This window comes from Anas acuta, unplaced genomic scaffold (assembly GCF_963932015.1).
Source record: "Anas acuta unplaced genomic scaffold, bAnaAcu1.1 SCAFFOLD_162, whole genome shotgun sequence".
Taxonomy (NCBI): Eukaryota; Metazoa; Chordata; class Aves; order Anseriformes; family Anatidae; genus Anas; species Anas acuta.
In genome coordinates this window covers 38,221-59,751 of record NW_027076049.1, presented here as the reverse complement: position 1 = coordinate 59,751, position 21,531 = coordinate 38,221, and the positions used below count along the sequence as shown (strand labels likewise).

The following is a 21,531-nucleotide window of genomic DNA, read 5'->3' as shown; positions in this document are numbered from 1 at the left end:
AACAATATTTCTATATTTTATACTCGTAAGGGGGTGTTGAGAGGCAGGAGACCTTTTCTCCATGAACACCAGCGACAGGACCCACGGGAACGGGGTTAAGCTGAGGCAGGGGAAATTTAGGCTTGACATAAGGAGGGGGTTCTTCACAGAGAGGGTGGTTGCACACTGGAACGGGCTCCCCAGGGAAGTGGTCACTGCACCGAGCCTGTCTGAATTTAAGAAGAGATTGGACTGTGCACTTAGTCACATGCTCTGAACTTTTGGGTAGACCTGTGCGGTGTCAAGAGTTGGACTTGATGATCCTTAAGGGTCCCTTCCAACTCAGGATATTCTATGCTTCTATGATTCTATGATACATTATAAATTATCAATATTCTCATTTCTTATTTTGTTGGTTTTTATTCCTTTTGTACCCTATTAAACTCTCTTTATCACAGTGCACTGGTTTGTTCTTATACTTTTTCTTATACTGTGGAGCCCAAAACTGCACTCAGTACTCAGTACATGGAATACCAAGAGAGACTGCCTGGCATTTTCTCTTCTCTGCAGAAGCTCTGTTGCTAACACTGTCCAGAAATCACCACTGTCACAGACAGTAGTAGCATTCCCTCCTCCCACAGTTGGTTCTTCCCCCCCAAGACTTAGACACCATCCAGAAAAATAAGAAGAATAATACTAATAAAGTAAATAAAATAAAATAAAATAAAATAAAATAAAATAAAATAAAATAAAATAAAATAAAATAAAATAAAATAAATTAAAATAGTCAAAAGCCGTCAGGAAGGCAGTGGTGCAGACTGTGGAGAGCCTGGGTTCAAATCCTTCTTCTGTGAGGCTCTGAACCTATATCCCATCACAATCTCTCTGCTAATGTATGGCAGGGAAAGGAGGAAGAAAGAACATATCTCCTGCACTTTCCATTTATTGTTGACTGACAATTCTGTAGAGTTATAAAGCCTCAATCAGTGAGATACAGCGTTCTTCTCACATTGTCTCACTGTGCCCTAAGCGGAACAGCTCTCATTCAATAGATGCTTCACCACAAAATCATGAGTCACCTGCAGTTTTGAACTTTTCTGGGATCAAGTCCCTTCAGATGGTTGAGGAATCTGCTCCAGCACCTATGTAAACTGGTGCTCTACTAAGCTAGTGAGTGAACAAGAGAGAAATGCTCTGCTAGATGACTTGACAAATTGGGTCTGAAAATAGTGTTGAGGCAGAATAGTCCACGATTTTTGCCTTGGGTGCACAGAGGGATTGGGTGTTGTAGACTTCTTTTATTCTTCATTAAGATAAACATTTTCAAAAATGTGCTTGTTCAAGCTTGCTCCCACTGTGTGCATGGGAGGGAGATAACTGAAAGTGGGGAGCGTTGCTTGGATCCTGCAAGTGGCTGAGGTCCAGTGGGGTTGGAGGCTTTCTTCCTCCTTTTGGAAATGCAAAGCAACCCTGCACCTCCCCTGCACTTGCAGGAGGATCATGACAGCCCAAAGCACAGCGGCTTTGTAATTGCTGCATACACTTCGATCGGATTTACGTGGCAAGGGTTTGGTAGCAGGGGCCTGCAGGGATGGCGTCTGTGAGAACAGTCCAGACAACAGCCAGCTCCAGATAGCTCCAAAAGGGCCCCGGCGCTTGCCAGAGCTGAGCCAATAAGCGATGTTGTTTGCACCTCTGGGAGAGCAGATGGAAGAAGGGGGAAATACTGCTGCACAACAGAAGCTGGAAGAGCAAGGAGTGAGAAGCAGCCCTGCAGCCCCCAAGGTGAGTGCAGCAGGAGGCAGGAGGTGCTCCAGGCTCACAGCAGCAGTTCCCCTGCGGGCTGTGCAGGGAGAGGCCCCCGGTGGAGCAGGCTGTCCCCCTGCACCCATGGGTCCCCCATGGAGCAGATCTCCACGCTGCTGCCCCCCTGTGGGTGGAGGAGCCCCCGGTGGAGCAGGTGGCTGTGGCCTGGAGGAGGCTGCGGCCTGTGGAGAGCCCCCGCAGGAGCAGGCCCCGGGCCGGAGTTGCAGCCATGGAGAGGAGCCCACGGGGAGCAGGGGCAGAGAGGGACCTTGGAGGAGGGAACTGTATCCTCTTTTTTCATCGGTGCTGAGATTGAGGATCAGGATTTCGTGGTAGGAATTTGTTTAGATGAACCAATTTACATCCATATGGGTTTTGTATGTTTGTTTCACCTTGTCTTGCAGGACCATCTTGGCTGGGTCTGCAGTGTTGTGCAAAAGTGAAGTTTTTCACAATAAAGAGCAGCTTTTTTTTCGGGGAAAAGGCTGAGGTGGCCTTCGTCAGAGTCTTGTGACCTGAAAATGCAGAAAATGGGTGCATGGCTGGCTGGATGGGTGGGTGGGAGTTGGGAATTCAGCCTTGGGATCAGAACTGGGACGTTGTTGGGATAGGAAATGATCAGTGGGATGGGAAGTGATGATGGGGATAGGAACTCATTGGAATGGGAAAAATGGGTTTTATTTTTATTGCATTCAATCCACTTTATTGACTGTGTTGTACAGTATGGCATTGTTTTATTACTATAAAATTATGATGATTATTATTTAATCTTATCATGTTTGCATCTGTTGTCGTGAAGCAATGTTAAGAACAGCAACAAAATAGTTACTTATTTGCTAGCAGCATCCCTACGTTTGCTGGGGTCTGCTCTGTGCATTTTGAAGACCGTTCCATGCTATTCAGCCCCTTCAGGAGGAAATGGATGGTTCTAGGAAAATGCGTCTTGACCTGATGCAAAGCTGTGACTCAGCACCCTGCAGCCCCCTCAACCCCTGGCATTTTACCTGCAGCCCCTCCAACAACTCTGATGTTCCCTGCATCGACTTCAACCACTGCGCTGGGACCTGAGGCCCCTCAAAGCCTTGTCACTCGCCCTGCAGCCCCTCGAGCCCCTGGCATGTTCCCTGCAGCCCCTCCAAGCCTGGCACAGGCCCTAAGAGCTGGCTCCGGGGACTACCCCGGTGCTGTCTCAGGCGCCAATACACACAAGGGGAAGGAATGCATGCAGAAGTCATCTCGTTTCGGAAGGGCAGAAAGTCCTCCCAAGAAGGGGAAGGAGCAAGAGGAAGGCAAGGCAGCCTACCCCAAGGTAGGGCCATCCCAGGGAACAGGAGGCTGTTGGAAAGGAGAGCAGAGAGAAAAGCAGCAGCAAGCAGGTGATCCCCATCCCTGGGCGAGCTGCGAGCCATGGGACAAGATTGCAGCTGTCCTCTAGGCGAGCACATTGTCAGCTGGCTGCTGCGCTGCTGGGATAGCAGCTGTGGGAGCCTGGCAGCAGAGGGCAGGGAAGCCAAGCAGCTGGGATCCTTCTCTGGGGAAGGGGGCACTGAGAAAGCACTTGCAAACGGGGCACAAGCCCTCAGCCTCTGGAGGCGGCGCCTGGCAGGCGTGAAGGAAAGGGATCCCTTCAAGGAAGATGCTGTGGGCTTGCTGAGGCTCGAAGAACAGACGCTGCTGGCTGCTACCAGCGTGCTGCAGCAGCGGCAAGAGAGAGCAAACCGTGGTGGTTTTCCTCAGCTGGGCAGCTGAGCTCCAGCACAAGCGCTCTCTCCCTGCCCCTCCTCCAACGCCAAGGGGAGAAAAGAGGCTGGAAAGGGCTCAAGGGCTGCCAGAAGGACAGGGAGATCACTCCACAAGGAGCGTCACGGGCAAAGCAGGCTCAGCACAGCCTGTTCCAGTCCAGCCCGGGGCCTGCTCCTGCGGGGGCTCTCCACAGGCTGCGGTCTCCTCCAGGCCACAGCCACCTGCTCCACCGAGGGGCTCCTCCAGCCACAGGGGGGCTGCAGCGTGGAGATCTGCTCCACGGGGGACCCATGGGCTGCAGGGGGACAGCCTGCTCCACCAGGGGCCTCTCCCTGCACAGGCTGCAAGGGAACTGCTGCTGTGAGCCTGGAGCACCTCCTGCCTCCTGCTGCACGGACCTTGGGGGCTGCACAGAGCTTTCCCACTCCTCCCTGAGCCAGACGCTGCTGGGCAGCAACTTTTGTTCCCTTTCTTAGATGCAAGATCCCTTCTTAAATTCAGTCCAGCCAAGTAGGAAAAGTAAATATGGACAGCTGTACCTTGGCAAAGAAGATAGTAGGGGACAAGGAGGTTTAGCAGTCAAGATGGAAGGTGATGCCATGAGGCTTACAGGCTAGTAATGTTCTAGTGAAACCCAGCCTTCCTAAAGAAACCTGCCTGACTACTTCACGTGAATAACAGACTCTGTTCAGCTATTTCCTAACATAGAAAGGGTGCTGACTGCTTCTTCAGAGTAACATGGTAGTGATACTGCTGAAATAGTTGTGGTTCAGACGTAGATCTGATTTCTCCTAAGCACGCTGAATTCACAGCTGTTGATCCTCCAGAGGAGGCTTTGCAATTGAACACCTGGAGAATAGGTAAATTTCCCGCTGTTGTTCTCCTCTCCTCTTGTTTTGTTTTGTTTTGTTTTTTTTTCCTAGTAGCAGAGGCTTAAGACTCTGAAGAAACGGGCTGCTTTTTTTCATTTCCAACACTGGCTGTTCCTCCTGTAGAGATTATATCAAACAGTCTTGAAGTGCTTGATGACTTACCAGTCTGCAGATTTATTATCAAACCAAAAAAAACCCCGACTTGGTAGACTATTTTTTTCCCACTTTTGAATGACTACTAGGAAGAAGGTTGTTCCGGCATCAAGAAAGTCACGTGGAATGTAATAAAATTTACTGAACCAGTAAATAAAAACTATATTTTTCTATTAGTTCCATTGTTTCAACTCTTCTGACGCTTATGGATGGCATAGATAACAGAGGGGAGATCGTGGTAATCGGAGCTACCAACAGACTGGATTCTATAGATCCTGCTTTACGAAGACCAGGACGCTTTGGCAGAGAGTTCCTCTTCAACTTGCCAAATAAAGAGGTGAGAACTTAAATTGAATGTTAGTGCTACCATGGCAAAGTCCAACTTTATAGGAAAAAAAAATAATTGACAACTTGAAAAAAGAGTGATATGTGGAGACACTGCAAAGTTGTACCTGTTTGCTTAATTATTTAGTCCACTTGGGTGTTTTCATCATGAAGTTGTGTTTTTGGTCTCAATCCTTCACTTCTGAATGAATAGGGGACGTGTTTGCATTTGATTGTGCCCCGGATCAGTGGTAGTAGTTTGAGTCATAATTATTTTCTTCTTTATAGTAATTGTAGCAATTTGAAGCATTGTGCCAGAAGTGCTTTCTGTGCATTTACTGACTGAAAAGCAAATGTGATGAAGTAATGAGACTGTCACAATGAAAGCTTGCTAAGTTTTAGAGAAGTTTTTTGGACAACAAAGAAATGTTTCTGGATAAATTTTTCATTACAGTATTTTCCTCTGGGTCATTAGGTCTCGTAGTTTGGAAACTTGTTATTGAAGCTATAAATGCCTTTTCTTTCATTGTAGGTTCCTAGAAAAAGTTCAGTATAACAAATAAGAAATATTCAATTTCCTGGTTGAAAATGCAGAGTGTATATTAAATAACTGTAAAATACTTGAAAGTTGAGCAAGTAAGAAAAGTGTATTAATAGATGAGGGGTTTTCAGGGAGGACTGTTTGTTTGTTTGTTTGTTTGTTTGTTTGTTTTCTTTTTGGTTTGTTTGTTTCTTGTTGGTATTTTTAAGGAAAACTTGGGACAAGCTAAAATGCAATGATTTTGCTTCCAGGCTAGAAAAGAAATTTTCAAGATTCATACTCGTGACTGGACCCCTAAGCCACCGGACATGTTGCTTGATGAACTAGCTGAGAAATGCATTGGTAAGACTGAAACCAAAATGGATTCTTGCTTGTGAGCAAGTTGTAAAGAACCTTAGCTTGTACCAGGCAGTACCCAAGCTCTTGTGCCTTGCTGCACAACTAGTCAACAAGGCAGCTGGCACGCCTTCATAGCAATCAGAGTTAGATGCTTTCATCTATTTACTCTTTGTTGTCGTTCTTTTTGTTGTCTGAAAACGTTAAATGGTTCTGGGGCATCTTCCTCAAGAGTATAGTTTTTGATGAGGAGTCTGCTTCAGCTGCATAAGCGCAGGGTATCAGGCAGTGAGCAACATGAAACTTCCCTGCAGAGCGGTAGCACTTTGAATTCCCTGTTAACCTGTTTGGTTTTGGCATTACAAATTGTTTAAATGTTGCATGTTGTAAACCTGGGCCTTGACTGATGTAACGTTTGATTTTTGTTTGTTAGGATACTGTGGTGCAGATATCAAATCTTAATGTACTGAAGCTGCGCTGTGCTCTCTACGTCGATGCTATCCTCAGATTTATGCAAGTAGGGAGAAGTTGCTACTAGACGTTAATTCTATTAAAATAAAAGCAAAGGACTTTTTCATGGCTCTGAAGAAGGTTGTTCCGGCATCAAACAGGATCGTGGCTTCACCCGGACAAGCACTATCACCCATTTTCAAGCCACTTTTTAAAAGATCAGGAGCGAATATTTTACAAGTTGTGCAGAAGATCTTCCCGCATGCACAGCTTGCACTAAAGGAGGACCGACAGCAAGGTATAACCACAGCATCCACTTCTTTATAATTCTGCTAAAGCAAAAACTTGTGGTTTGTGCAATCAACTTAAACCTTTCAGACACAATGATGGTAGAATTTTATTATTTGCATGTGCATGTCTTTCTTTTGGGCATGTCTGGAAGATAACGCATAGGTTTTATTCTGGATTCGAAACTGAAATGCCAAATGGAAGCCCTGAATGACTCAATACACAGTAAAGGACGATGCGTTCTCTACTGAAGCATCCTGCTTCTGACGGCAGCTAAGATAATTAGCATTTGTAGAGGTTGACTTGAGGTTTGAAGTATAAGGCACCTATTTTTCTTTAAAAAATCAAAACTCAGATATTTGGAGGGGAAGCATTTCTAGGTCAATGTTTCTAATTCCTTTCTGAAGAATGTCGGGACCAGGATACAAGTATAACTGGTCTAAGCTAAATACTGTTTTAGCTATCATCATTTTTAACCAGTCTCCTAATTTAAATGTTTGTGGATCGTACTATACATGTGCACGTGAGATCAATTAGCGCTGATATTTACTAGATGAATGGAATTCTGTGGCCATCACATCCTTAATCCCCGTGCTTTCATTGTGGGAACCTCCTCCAGAAAGAAATGGTCTTGGTTTTTTTTTTGTTTTTTTTTTTTGTTTGTTTGTTTGTTTGTTTGTTTGTGTTTTTTTTTTAGCTATTTAGCAACTGCGGAAATTGTTTGTAATCTCCTTTATTCTAAGGGGGAGAAAAAAATCACCAAGAGTAGCGTACCTTATACGTACACATCAGTGGGACTTAGTACAGCTTTGTAGGGCCTTGTGCCATCTCCTTAGATCTGTGGTGGGATGAACTCTAGGAAATAGCTTTCAGTGTGTGCTCTCAAATGAAGAAAGGGTTTTGGCACTGATTTAGAAGCTGTATTCATGTAAGAGAACGAGACAAAGGCTATTCAGGAAAGTTAACAAACCTCTTTTGTCTTTCAGACCATTTAAATCCTATTTTACAAGATGATACGTTCGACAGTGATGACGATGCATCCTTGGTTTCTGGAGATGAATTAAAAGAGGGAATGCCTGACGGACCAGAGAAAAAATGCCTCTGTTTCAGCAGGTAAAGAAAGATAGATCCCTGTTATGTTTAAATTCTCAGGACTGCTGAGTCTTTGTAAACAGTTCCAGCTGTTAAAAGTGTGAGGGGTGGTAGACGAAGGGGTAACATCAAGTTTGTGTGTTGAAGGGGTGCTTGGTATTCACAAGGAGAAAGGGTGAAGGGACTAAAGTGGTAATGAAGTTGCTCTGAATGACCAAATTGAAAAGCCCAGGCTTGTCTTCCTAAGCCAAAGTGATCCGTAGACTACCAGAACACGTTGACTTAATCCATGGCATTCTTTGAAAGACTCAAGACCACATAAATGTCCTGTCTGTCCTTTTAGCTAAAAATACCCCAACTTTATGGGTTTGTGTTGCCACCTTTTGCCCTTCTGTTTTCCAGGATTCTTAAACCAATGGTGAATTATGTAGCAGAAAGAAAACTGAGAAATGGCTTGTTAAAACACCTTGAGAAAAATCTGAATGGTGTCTTTATTTGTTAAGCCACCAAGTTGTGTTAATCTTGTGGTATTTTAGTATGGAAGTCATGCAAGCCCACTGTTGGAAAGTTAGATCATGTTGTCACAGCTGGATCAGTTCTTTTTCTCAGTTTCTATTGCTGTGCTGTCCAGAAGATTTTCTGTCCTCTAGAGCAAGGCTAAGTCTCTAGAATCTTTGATGTAAGCCAGCAAAGGTACAGCCTGATTGAAGTGGGGAAACAAATGCTCCTCACAAATTTATTTCCTAGTAGTAATGCAAGATTGCAGGGATATTAATTTGCAGTCTTGGTTCAGTACAGAATAGGCAACACAAGGGAAGAAGATGAAACAATTGGAATGACTGAATAACTTAACTGGAAATCTTACATGTATTTAATGTACTGCTACCATTTGGATTATTTGGGGATGGAAAAGTAAGTCTATAGGAAAATTACTTGGAACATCTGTGTGTGTCTATTCAGCACCTCATTTATAAACTTGTTTTCTTAACTCTTGTTCTAGGAGTGCTTTCTGTGAACCAACATCACGCCGGCCCCGTCTGCTAATAGTAGGAAAAGAAGGGTACGGCCAGGTTTCTTACGTGGCACCCGTGGTGTTGCACGCTTTGGAGAAGTTTCCCGTTCACACCCTGGACCTTTCTGTTCTGCTTACAAACGTTGCACCGCCAGAAGAGATCTGCAGACAGGTACCTTTTTTCTTTTTATTCTCATCGGATTCACTGACTGTATGTAAAGGATCAATCGAGTTGCAAGTAAGGTGAGCAAAATTCATTGGTAATGGAGGTGGCGTTGTTTTAATGTGCCGGGATGTTTGCTTCTGTCTGAAAATCCCCTTTTCTTTTAGACAAAACCACAAACAATCTGGATGTTGTACATGTCCACATTTTCCATACCCAATTTTACAGTGATGATGTTGCTAGCAGCTCAGGAAGCTGGGCGGTGTTGCTAATAAACATCTCTTTGTGGAAAGAAATGCTGCTCATCTCCCTGGGATCCAGAAAGTAGTTCTCATTGCCTCCGAAGACTGTGTGCTCCCAGTAGATGGCTCTGTATCAGACTGCATGTCGGCTACTTTTTGTAGCCTTCTTCTAAATTGTATTAGTAAGGCAACCAAGGTTTGGGGCTTCTGTTTATTTTGTTTTCACACGGACATACACAACTTGTGCCGTTGCAGTATGTGCAATAAAAGCATTAACATTCACTAAACACTTCATTTGCACGCTGATGTGGTTTTAACTAGAAAAAATAAACAGATCTGGTGTTTTTACTTTTAGGCAGGAAATCCATTTTATTGTTTGGCATCACTACCTTAAAATATTTTTACCTTTAGTGGGAACATTTGAGAGCCATACAAGTAAGGACAGACATGTTACACGACTGAATACTGATGTGTCCCATAAGAGGGACATTTCCTTTCTTTGTTATGCGATGATTGTGGCTGTGGCCATATAGCTACGGTGTCTAGCCACTGCCTGAATATATCCTTCCCATCTTCTGACTAGAGTTCTTCGAATACTGGTAATCTGAAAGGGTGCACAGAGAAATTCCTTATGTGAAAGGATGCTTGCCACTCTGTTCACAGAGTTTCCTTTCATGGGGCAGTCAGGTGGCTATGTAGCTATGTATTAACAGGTTATTCTACGTGTTTTAGTTTTCTTACCCAAGCTTTCCTTTTCACTAGCTGATCCGAAATGCTCAGAAGACAGCACCAAGCATAATTTATGTCCCAGATATCCATTTATGGTGGGACAACGTTGGACCTGCCTTGAAACTTACTTTTCTAACTCTAACTCTTCCAGCATTTTCGCCAGTTTTGCTGCTTGCTACGTCTGATGTACGTCACTCAGATCTCCCAGAAGAGGTATTTGTCAATACTTTTCTTACTATTTCTTCAGTGTCTTGTAATTTATGAATGCTTTCAGCATCAAAATGCTGCACTTTCTTAAATGCCTACTGTTATTACTCAGGCACCCTAACAAATCACTTAAAATTTGCTTAGAGAAAAAGAATACTGTGAAAGCATCTGCTTAAGGTTTTTTCTGAGTCAAGCAAGTGACTTTCACCCCCTTCTCATGCATGCAAATAATAAATTAATACAATAATTCTGGTGGCTACAAAGTGGTTCAGTCAAGAATATGCAGTGCTTGAAATGACAAGAAGATGTTTTTACTGAAGAGATTTCTTCTGACAGTCTGCCATTCCATGCTATGTTGGGTAAACTGCTAATAATGCAATTTAGTAGAGAATTGAAACACTTTGATTAAAAAAAAAAAAAAAATCAGTTTCTTTCTTCATATAGGCCAAAGCTTTCCAAGCTGGAAAGCTGAGTTCCAATTTCTGCTCAAGTAACTTTGGAATGGAATTCTAGTTGTATTCCTAAATAAACTGTAGTAAAAGTACATGCAGAACTTCATTGACTTCTGAGAGTTTACATTAAGGGAAGGTGCCCAAAACAGGAACACGCTGTTCTCATTCCGATTATTTTGTCTCAGTTACTGGGGGAAGAGAACAGGTCTTACCTAGATGTGTTTATTATCAACTGCTTTGAAAGTGCTTGAGTTCCCACAGAAGTTTTTGTACAGGTTCTAAATTGCTTCTAAAATAAGTAGTGAAATTCCTTACCTACCTTTTAATACTAGAAATTGAAAATGGAGGAAGATGTAGAGGTACTAGCTACTTCAGACACCTTTTGGTAGAGAAATAAAAACTCAGCAAAAAGCCCTCACTTGTCTGCTGAAGCCTTTCTCTTCCCTCTATAGCCATAAAGGTTCTAAGTAAAGGATGCAGCAAGGCAAGTAAATACAAAGGAAGTGATGTTGGATGTGGTGAAAGCCATTACTTTATCAGTGTAGCGTACAATCCCTTCACCAAGATTTAATTCTACAGGTGATTCTTAAAGGTGATATTTGAATTTGCCGTGCCAGCCTGTGAAAATGTAGCCATTTAAGGCCAGGAAGATAACTTTTTTTCAGTTTGTGTTCTTCAGGTTATTATTCATTTTAAAAGGTACTCATCTTTTTGGAATAGAAGATGAGTTTTTGTGGCCTTAAATCTGAAATGTCTTTCCTCCTTCTGCTTTAGATCCAAAAATTATTTAATAAGGAATTTGGAGAAGTGTGCAATATTGAGTTGCCTGGTAGGGCAGAGAGAGCAGCTTTTTTTGAGGACCTAATTCTAAATCTAGTGGCTAAGCCTCCTGTAAAGAAAACAGGTGAGGAGGATATAAGAAGTACATCTAAAACTTTCCTATCGAAGTTACTAGCTCTTTGGGATTTGCTTTGGTGGTCATTTTCTGTCAGTAATTTTGTCATATGCTTGTATTTGAGTACTGTAAATTGGCTAATTTTTCCTGATTAATTGAAGTTGATCGGACATTGGAAGTCCTGCCTGTAGCACCACCAGCTGAGCCTCAGAAGCCACAAGAGGAAGAAGTAGGGATGCTGGAGGAGGAAGAGGAGGATACCTTGCGTGAACTTAGAATTTTCTTGAGGGACGTTACTCACAGACCTGCCACTGACAGACGTTTCAGGGAATTTGCAAAGCCCGTTGACCCACAGAAGGTAAACTAGTGCTGATCTGTGTGTGTCTGTAACTTCTCAGCGTTCGTATTTCTCAGCGTTTTGGGGAAGGTTCAACTTCGTTTTTAGGGCTGCACTATTAGGATTTTGCAAGAAGCAGAGGCAGTGCTTTTACTTCTGCTGACTCTCAGATGTCTCTTATCGGATTATTCGCTGAAAGCCCTGGTTTCATTCTAAAAAGCCAGTCCAAATGCCAACACAGTCTGCTCGTGAAAAGGCTTTGATATGTAGGCATGTCACAGCACTGAAAAGCACAGAGATCTTTCCTTATAATTACAAACAGTACTTACAGGACTACTTTAATGAAGCCCTTTATTGGACTGTCAGTTCCTGTGGGAACAGGAATAGGAGCAGCAGTTTGTAAAAATAAGTTTTGAGATCCTGTTCTCTGTTTCATCTGGAACTCCTCAAGAGGAATCAACCATAAGTGCAGTGTGTTTTCTTTTTCCTCCAATAGGCTGCTTAAAGCCCTTTATTGGACTGTCAGTTCCTGTGGGAACAGGAATAGGAGCAGCAGTTTGTAAAAATAAGTTTTGAGATCCTGTTCTCTGTTTCATCTGGAACTCCTCAAGAGGAATCAACCATAAGTGCAGTGTGTTTTCTTTTTCCTCCAATAGGCTGCTTAGATCCCTTTTTCTCCTTAATTGATTAGATAAGCCTAAACTAGGGGCGTATATTTCAAAGACAGGTGTAACTTGACTATACCTGCGGATCAGCAAAGGCCTCTTCATGTGGGCATCCACTGGCTTTTCTTCCCCTTTTCTCCTAGGTTCTTGAGCTGTGAAAAATCTAGACAGATACGTATGTCTTCATCTGAACTAGTCATTAGGCTCCTCTTATGGTCTGAGGGAAGAAATCAGCACCTCTGGGCCCAGTTATCTCATTCTAAAGTAGATGCCTGCAATAGGTACTTCACAGGTGCAATTTATGCACCTTTTCCTCAATGTTGACAGCAAAAAGAATGTCGGATGGCTTACTCAGCTTTCACTGTTGTGATTTTCTGAAGCAAAGTGAAATGAATTTCCCACCCTCAGTGTTTCTTCTGTACCATGCACGTGCTTCTGACCTCCCTACTTGTTGTCCTCTCCTAGCAGCTCTAATGCCAGTTGAAAGAGCCCTTCCATTTTTGAGAAGCAAACTGGTTAATTTCAGCATCTTCTGATGCATCGCAAATGTTCAGGGTTTTTAGGAAGTCGTTTATTTAAAGTTTTCAGAGTAATTTTGGTAGACAGTGTGCAAGGTTAAGAAAACCTCTGAATGCTTGTATTTGATCTGCAGGTACCTGACTATGCCACAAGGATTAAAGAGCCGATGGATCTTTCAACAGTTCTGACTCAAATTGACTCGTGCCAGTACCCCGCTGCAGGAGACTATCTGAAGGACATCGATCTAATCTGTAACAATGCCTTAGAGTACTACCCAGATCAAAGATCTACAAGTGAGGATGTGCTTTTTAGCCCTAGTTTAAAAAATCTGTCAAACGTATAGATGGATAAATGCTGTGTGCGGACAATAGACTTTGGATGGATTCGATGATTTTGGACATCCACAGAGAACATCTCTTACCACATTGTAAATATTTTATCATTTTGCTACTTGGGCATGGAATTGTGATATAAATGTTCCCAAGGAACTAGTGCTTTTGTTTTAATTAACTTCTATGTTGATATGCTGAAAATATTCACTGAGATAACCTTTCGGAACCAACCTATGAAGAAAGCAATTTTTTTCTGTGATCAAAACAGTCTCATTGGTTGGTAGACAACATTCAGTTAAAGTCTGTAAAATTTCAGATTGTCACAGAGCCTATGTTTTGCAAGACACTGCATATTCAATGGTGAGGAACAAAATGGATACAGAGTTTGGACGACTTTGTGAACAAATTAAAGAATCTCGTGAGAAAAGAGGTACGTGCTTTAACGCTAAGGATTTTAAGACTTGTCTCTGCATTTGTAACTGAAAATGCACAACGAAGATCTTTGGTATCTATTCTTTATTGCAAGGTCGCACCTCTCCAGCATGTGCTCCATGTGACAACTCCAAGTCACCACAGCAGAACCCTGCTACTGAAGACGACAAACCAGATGAAGAGAGTAATGAAAATGAGGCGATGACAGCGGCACCTGTAGATGCCAGTACACCCATTTCTAATGGTAAGTTGCATTTTATTCAGCTGCTCTTGTCATTCATACCTTCTCTGTTCTTGAGGCGCAACAGGTGTCTCTGATGCCTGGCTCTTTATGCCAGAGGTATTTTGTTTTCAAATTTACTTCAAAATGTGAGAGAGAAATCCAGAGGTCATCCATTCAATATAGTTATGAATTAAAGTTCAAAGAAAGTTGGTTTACAATATAAAAAAAAAAAAAAAAAAAAAAAAAAACAAAAAACAAAATAAAACAAAACAAACAAACAAAAACTTTGACGGCCCAATTGCCATTTAGTCGCCCCTAAATTGCTAATTCTTGAGGTAAAAAATGTTGTGGATGGCAGTTTCTGAATACTTAACTAGTTTTTAATTATGCAAAATGGTATTTTTACCCCCACTCCACCCCTCCCTTCCCCAAATGCTAAAATCTTAGCTACCTCATACTGTGATTTCCAGTTGAAGGAGGGAAGTCTAACTAGTGAGAGTGGGAATTTTGCCATGGACTCCACCCATATCCTTTTGCAATACTATATGAATACTACGAATGTTGGGCAAAACCACAAAGTTTGTTTTTTCACAAAAGGTTTACCGAATCAGGAAGCATACGAGGTATAAGTCTTCACGTTTTTTCTCCTTTGAATATTCCCTTAAAATTGTCTCATTAATTAATCTCTTCCAAACATGTATTCAGCTTTTGAAGTCTTCAGCTTGATACCAGACTCGAAGGAGAGCTTATTTCCAGAGGCTTTTATGATGTTCATCTGTATTAGTTCATGCAGTAAGACAGTGACTTTATCAAATAACCTCACGTTGTATTAATACTGCCAATCCAAAGTAAGAATCCTCAGCATGTAAAATCCTGAAAGTGACTGTTTAGTGAATGAAATTCCATAGCAGTGTGTGTGGTTTGTTTGCTTGTTTTTAATCTTAATAGCAAACTGACCCCATTAACTTTCAACTCTTTTCTCAGCATATGTAGGCAGTGGTAGCTCAGTTCCTTTGTTTTCCTTGTCAGTCAAGTAAGATGAAGATAATGGATTTTGAAGAAAGAATTCTTTTGGTTATGTTTTGGATTACTTTTTTATGCTGTCTCTTTGTAGGTGCGTCAGAAAGAAAGTGCAGAAGGAACAACTGTGCGCATGCTGCAGCAAAGCGAAGAAGGAGTTCTCAATTCGATACAGAGAACAGAGTACCAACAGATGACCAAAACGATAGTGATGAAGAAGAGTTTGTGGACAAACATGTTTCTGACATATGTCAAGTAAAACTTAACACTGAAAAGGAAAGTGCTAAGCTTTGTGAATATTCCCCACCAAGATGGGGAACTATAACTAATGAAAATCCAAGTTCAAATGGTAAGGGAGAAGTCCAACGGATCCTTTAGCACCTTATTCTTGCTGAGGAGGATTGCACTATTTATTAGCTTTAGCCTTCAATTTCACTCTATTTTTTCTGTTACAGCTCTCAAAAGTCATCACACAGTTTATTCCGTAATGATGTTGCTCCTCTAATTGTGCAAGCCAAGCCCGCATGTTTCTGTAGGTGCTGTTTTTTTGATTCTGAAGTCTGTTTTTTTCTAATGGTACCTAACTGAAAGCCAGCAGTCACTGACATTCTTTTATTGTACGAGGTGCTTTCCAATAACGAGCAGCTTAGGTGAAAAAGCTGCACTTCAAGATGCGTGGATCCAGAGTAACATGTGGAATAGGAGACTTAAGCCCTAATGTTGTACTCTAAGATGCGTTCCCTAACCTGAATTGGCAACATGACTATTTTTTTCCACTATTAAGCTTTTCATTAGTGCTTTTGGTTTGTTTGTGGGTATTTTTGTTTGCTTTTTTTGTCTTAGTTTCTAATTTTTGTGGAGCAGTGACTTTAGCTGGAAAGAAGGGAGAAGCCAAGTATTTCTCAGTGAAGACGATAACAATTCTGTCTCTGTATTTGTAGAAAGAGACTGTTTGGCAGGTACAGGATACTTCACTGAGACTGTATTCTAGATAAACAGAAAACCTGACTGAAGAAATCTGTGTCCTTCCAGATTCCTGGGCATTTCAAGCGGTGACTCCTGGACGTTCTTGGGAAGAAGACCAACAACAGATAAGTGATGAGAACACTGTACAAGTCCCTACGGAGACAGACTACATAGTTATTGTGGATCGCTATGAGCTCAAAGTATGTCTAATTTCAGCTTTTTTTTAATGCTCAAATAGGACATATTCCGTTATACTCCATATTCAGTTTCACTTTGTCTCAAGGCTGAAGTCTAGCTGAGAATTCCCCTGTGCCAGATGCAGTATTTTTGTATATTATGAAATTAGCCTCTCTAATTTTGAGAAATGCTGAGCCTGTTGCAAAATTGACAGAACGAGCTCTTTGGGGTCTGTTTAATAGAAGTCCTACGTGATAAGTTTTGGGGTGATGAGGGGAGGGGACATTCTGACCACATTTGGCGCAGTGCAGGAGGGCCTGGACGCGCTGTTCCCTTCTGTGAACTCACGGTCGGTATTCCCTCTCCGTCCTGTGCCAGAGACGTGAGGTCACTGATCCATAAATGTCCGAGATGGTTTGCCTCGGAGTTGCCGGTGACTTGTAAACAAGTGATGCAATTTTCAGGATAGCACGGTTTCCCCTCCTCCCTTTGTTTCCTCGCTATTTCTCAGTCAGGTACCAGTATCAGTGTTCAAGTCCGGCTGTCGGTTGTATCACCTTTGCCGAGTGTGTGCTCACAGGAATCCAGTTTTGTGGTGTTATTAATTAACTTTCTGACACTGTCACATCAGGCACTAAAGGTGCTTCCTCCTGCAGTCTACACAAGGGATGTGATGACTCAAGTTTTCAACATCTTTATTGTCATTGGTAGTATTAATTCTGATGTTCATCTTTTATTGCAGTCCATCACGTTAGTTTGGTTTGGTTTCGGTTTGGTTTGTGGTTTCGTTGTTGGTTTTTGGGGTAGCTCAGGGCCTCCTGAAATACTCCAACCACTCTGCTGCATAAATAGTTGTTTCTTTTTCTGTGGAGATGGGAGCCACCAAAAATGCCTCCTTTCCTTATCCTGTAGCAGCCAGATGGCATTTCGTAAGGCTGCGCCGTGCCTCCCTTTGGCTGATGGTTCATTTCCAGTTCTCTTGCCTTTCTGAGAGCTGGAAGGAACCACACCAGGACCACTCACCTCTTTTCGTGTACCCTTCAGAGTGCAGTGAGCTGCAAGGTGTTGCATAAAGCAGCATCTCTGCTTCCAGGGGATCCTTTCTACCCAGCTCTGGAAGTCAGCCCAAAGGGAGCACACGGCTGCTGACGTGGGAGAACGTGAAGGGAAAAACAGGCAAGAACTCTGACCACGTTGCTACTAGCTCTTAGAAGACCTTGGAGATGGATCATGGAGAGCTTAACGATGCAAACATGCTTTGAAAGTTTGACTTCTGCTTGCACCTAACAGGTCCAGAAGAGCTCACTTCCAAAAAAACCAACAGGCTTCCAGTTGTGTTTGGAGCCGTTCCAGAAAGCCACTTGGTGTTGCAGGTTCTCGTTGGGTGTCTTGGCCTTCTTGACCCACAGCTTGAAGCCGCTGCCCCTTGCATCTGACAAATGTTTTACAACTTCAACTTCTTTGCAGGTTCTACTTAAATTTGGTGGAGGAGGCTGTGGCTGAGCAGAGAACTAATTTGTTATTTCACTAACTGGAATAATTTACAATGGAAAGAAGCTTTTTTTAGTTCAAAGTTGTGTTTCTGATTACAGCTTCCGGTATTTTACCTCGCAGTCCACAAACACTCTTCTTAAACTTGATTCCTGACAAGTCGCTTTTCTCAATTCTCGCGTTCTTGGACTCCACCAGGGGAAAAGGAAGGCCCTGCTAATATTGCTTGGCTGTTTCCTTCCGGAGGAAGGAGGGGAGAGTTGAGAAAAAGAGGAATGAAGTAAAATGAATTTACTCTTTGCACACGTGCTGAAAGAATAGGCAGGTGTTCTTGGGAATATCTCATTTAAATCTCTGTGTATGTGTTTCGAGAGGATGCGTCCTCACTTAGAGGAGCCAACATCCCATTGCTGGACCTAATCCTGATGGGGCTGGCATCTGAGGGTTACGCGGGCTGCTCCCGGCAGAGCTCTTCCCACGCGGGGAGGCCGAGGGAGCCGGTCGAGCACTGCTCCGCTGCCTGGAAAGATTCAGTCATTTCCACCCAAAGCGAGGAAATAAAAAGCTCGGTCAGCCATTTCATCTGGAGATACCCCGCCCTCCTCCAACAAATACGAAAAAGGGAAAATGTAGGCTTGGGCCCTCACATATCCCAGCAGTTTGCACCCATTCGGGCGATGCGATTGGGGTCGGGGCAGGCAAAATAGAAGTTACCTTTATTTTTTTTTTAATTTCGGCAGAGGAAGTTATAAGGTTGATGTTGCCCCTTTGATATTTGATTTAACCCACTGACTGCCTGGGAAGGAAGGAGTCTGTTTAGTTTACCTTTGTCCTAGATTCAGTTTTAATATCTCATGTTTAATTGGAGGGGGAGGGGGGGGAGGAATCTTTATTCTTAATGATTCATGCCGCCTCAAAGCACAGTGGTTTCTACTTGTGTGCTGCCTTTCCCACTGGGGGAGGCAAACAAAAGAACAATAATTTCAGACTCCTCCTTCAGTTTCCAAGAGAACCTTAGCTGCTCAGGGATAGCTCTGAATTTTAAAAGCATTTTTTTCTTCCAAATTATGTATTGATTGCACATAAAATAGCAGCACCGTAATACGCAATTTCAAACAAATGCACAGGGGTGCTTGGTTGCTTTTAATGCTCCTCCTTTATTTTTATTTTATTTTTTTTCCTCCAGCAGAAAACAAAAAGTGGATTCTGTTCCCATAAGCCGCTCTTGCAAAATCTGCACAAACATTTATTAGTCTAGACACAAAATATTCTCAGCCGGCCTCAGCCTGACGATGGCAAAAAGAAATAAAAATAATAATAATAATAATAAAAAAAAGAAAAGGCAAGCTAATATTGTACTTGGCTGTGAAAAGGGAAGGGGGGAATCATGCCCCAGGCTAGTGAAGCTGTAACATTTTGCTGGGGCTGCCTACAACAACAGATGCATCTCGTTCCCCTGGGCTTCCAGTCCTGCCTATTCTCTTCTGCTGAACTTGGCCGCTCGCAAACATTCCCTGTGAGTACCACACCCCGGGCTTCTCCTGGACGCTTTTGATTTGATTGAATGATGGCACCAGGCATGCTCCTCTTCACCAGGCCTGCTCTTGTGCCCCAGAAATCATGTAGTGAATTCATTGATTGGAAAACGTGCAGAATAGGTGGGATCTGGGGTGACTGGTAGAAATCAAAAGGGTTTGAAATAGGCGATGTGACCGCAGCTTAAACCTGCAGGAAGGGAGCATCGACCCGAATGGTTTATCTGAATCTTCAGCTGCAACTTCTGTAAATACCAGCTCCTTCTCCTCATTTGCTACCATGGCAGTTTGCAGACTTTTGCTGAGTTAAAAGGACAAATCATAGTTGTGCGCGTTTGTTTGATCAGGCCTTTACCTCAGTGCTCACGTTCTCAGACTGCTGGGGTTTTATATTTTTGTCATTTTCTTAGAAAATGGCGAATGATGCATATCCCGGCTTCCAGATGATTAGTTCCTTTTGCTCCCAATTTGTGTCAGGCTGCGTTTGGTTGGAAATGAAAATGTAATTGCAAATTCCCCTCAACAGCACAACATGTCTGTGGTATTAATTAAAGCACTGTAAATACGTAGAATATCTGAGAATGCATTCCTTCAAGCATGGCCGTGTTTTTTTAAACCTACAGAGGAGGCAAAATACGGTATTTAGGCTTAGTAGATGAAATGTATTGCTTCTGTGGTGGCAGATCCGTGTCTTGAGATTTTAAACCTGGTGTATCTCATGCTCGAGCCTTCAAAGGAGATGTTACATAGACAATAAAACGTCCTGCTTTTCGGGGAGGGCTCTCCTTAGGTCACTCAGAAAACGCCTTCAGTCTTCACTCACTGCAGCATTCACAAAGTGAATGCCTTCCTGTAAGGTTAGTCACTGATGGCCACTCATTCCATGCTTTCACTAAGAAAAACCTTCGCAGCTTTGAATCTGAATTTCCTGCCCCGCGTTTAGGTGAGACCGGAGCGGCGTCAGGCATTGCTGGGCTCCTCATCCGGCGGCGCTGGTGAAGTGAAAGATGCCAAAAGTGAAGTTTGACAGTGAGCTCGGGGGCTTGTGCTGGCCCGGTGGCTCTCTAAGCCCCCGTGTCTGAGCAGCGGGAGCATCCGAGCAGCACAGGACGGAGCTCAGCAAGAGGCTGGGGTCAGGGCACTGCTGCAAATAGCAATGCTTTGCTGGCTGCAGAAGTTAACCAGGTACACAGCGCTGTTTTACTACATGGTGGAGACCTACGGAGAGTGTTTCTGCCCTCCTTTTTAGCTGAAACATCCCCAGATTCTAAGGGGAAAAGGAATAGAAGGGACTTGCGGAGTAATGTTCTAGTGAAACCCAGCCTTCCTAAAGAAGCCTGCCTGAATAATTCCTGTGAATAACAGACTGTTCAGCTATTTCCTAACATAGAAAGGGTGCTGACTTCTTCTTCAGAGTAACATAAGTTAGTGATGCTACTGAAATAGTTGTGGTTCAGACGTAGATCTGATTTCTCCTAAGCACGCTCAATTCACAGCTGTTGATCCTCCAGCGGAGGCTTTGCAATTGAACACCTGTGGATAGGTAAGTTTCCCGCTGTTCTCCTTTCCTCTTGTTTTTTTTTTTTGTTTTTTTTTGTTTGTTTGTTTGTTTTTTTCTTAGTAGCATAGGCTTAAGACTCTGAAGAAACAGGCTGCTTTTTTTCATTTCCAACACTGGCTGTTCCTTTTGAGCCCCGCCTTCTATTTTTGCAGTCACAGGATACGTGAATGTAAATTCCTGGGAGAGAGGTAGAAAACTCTGTTTCAACTGGTGTCTTTTTCGGCTATGTGGGGAGACCAAATAGGGTGGTTTTGAATCTTCTGGCTCTTATTCAGAGCAGCAGCATGTGGAGGGAGACAGATGCGTGTGCTTTTTTAGTGCAATGGCTTCAGAAGCAAGAAGGGAAAAACACTTTCTCTGGGAGCTGGAGAAGGTGTCCTAATCACAGGAGAGGTTTCTAAATGGCATATCTTTGTGAGTGTTCCTGTAGTCCGGAGGTTTTTGTTTGTTTGTTTGCCTTTGGAAGGTTTTACTCTTAATCTTCACGTCCTTCAGCAGAAGTGAGAAATGTGATTTTATTTTGTGCAGTGTCGCGGACCCTCCGAAATCTACTGGGAAGGATGAATACCTCGCACAGTACCAATGTGATGACGGTGGAGACAAGGAGAAACCAAGAAGATCAAAAGAACGTGACCTCATTCCTAATGAAAATGTTTTGTACGGCAAAGAGACTTCTGAGCCTGGTGAGAAATTGCGGCAAACTTCCTCTCTCAAGTGTGGCACTGAATGTAGCTCTAAAAAGCTTTCCTCCTCAGCTATTGCAGAGAGAGTCCAAGGTAGAAAGGACAAGACTAAAAACACTGAGAAAGAGCATTACCAAAGCAAGAGGGAACATGCTCCTAGTGAAGAGAAGGAGAGTCAAAAAGCAGGTCCTTCCAGCGGCCAGGTTCAAAAGGCGTCATGCTGGAGCTCCGAGTTCGGCAGAATTCCGAGGCCGTTTTGGCGGTTGTGGAGACGGCCCTGGCTGAGGTGGCTGCTGCTGTTGCTGC

At 43.1% G+C, this 21,531-nt stretch overlaps 1 pseudogene; it reads left to right on the top strand.

Annotated features, from left to right (window-relative positions):
• Positions 1 to 3,192: 3,192 nt before the first annotated feature.
• On the top strand, positions 3,193 to 13,223 carry LOC137848885 (ATPase family AAA domain-containing protein 2-like; annotated as a pseudogene).
• Positions 13,224 to 21,531: the final 8,308 nt, after the last annotated feature.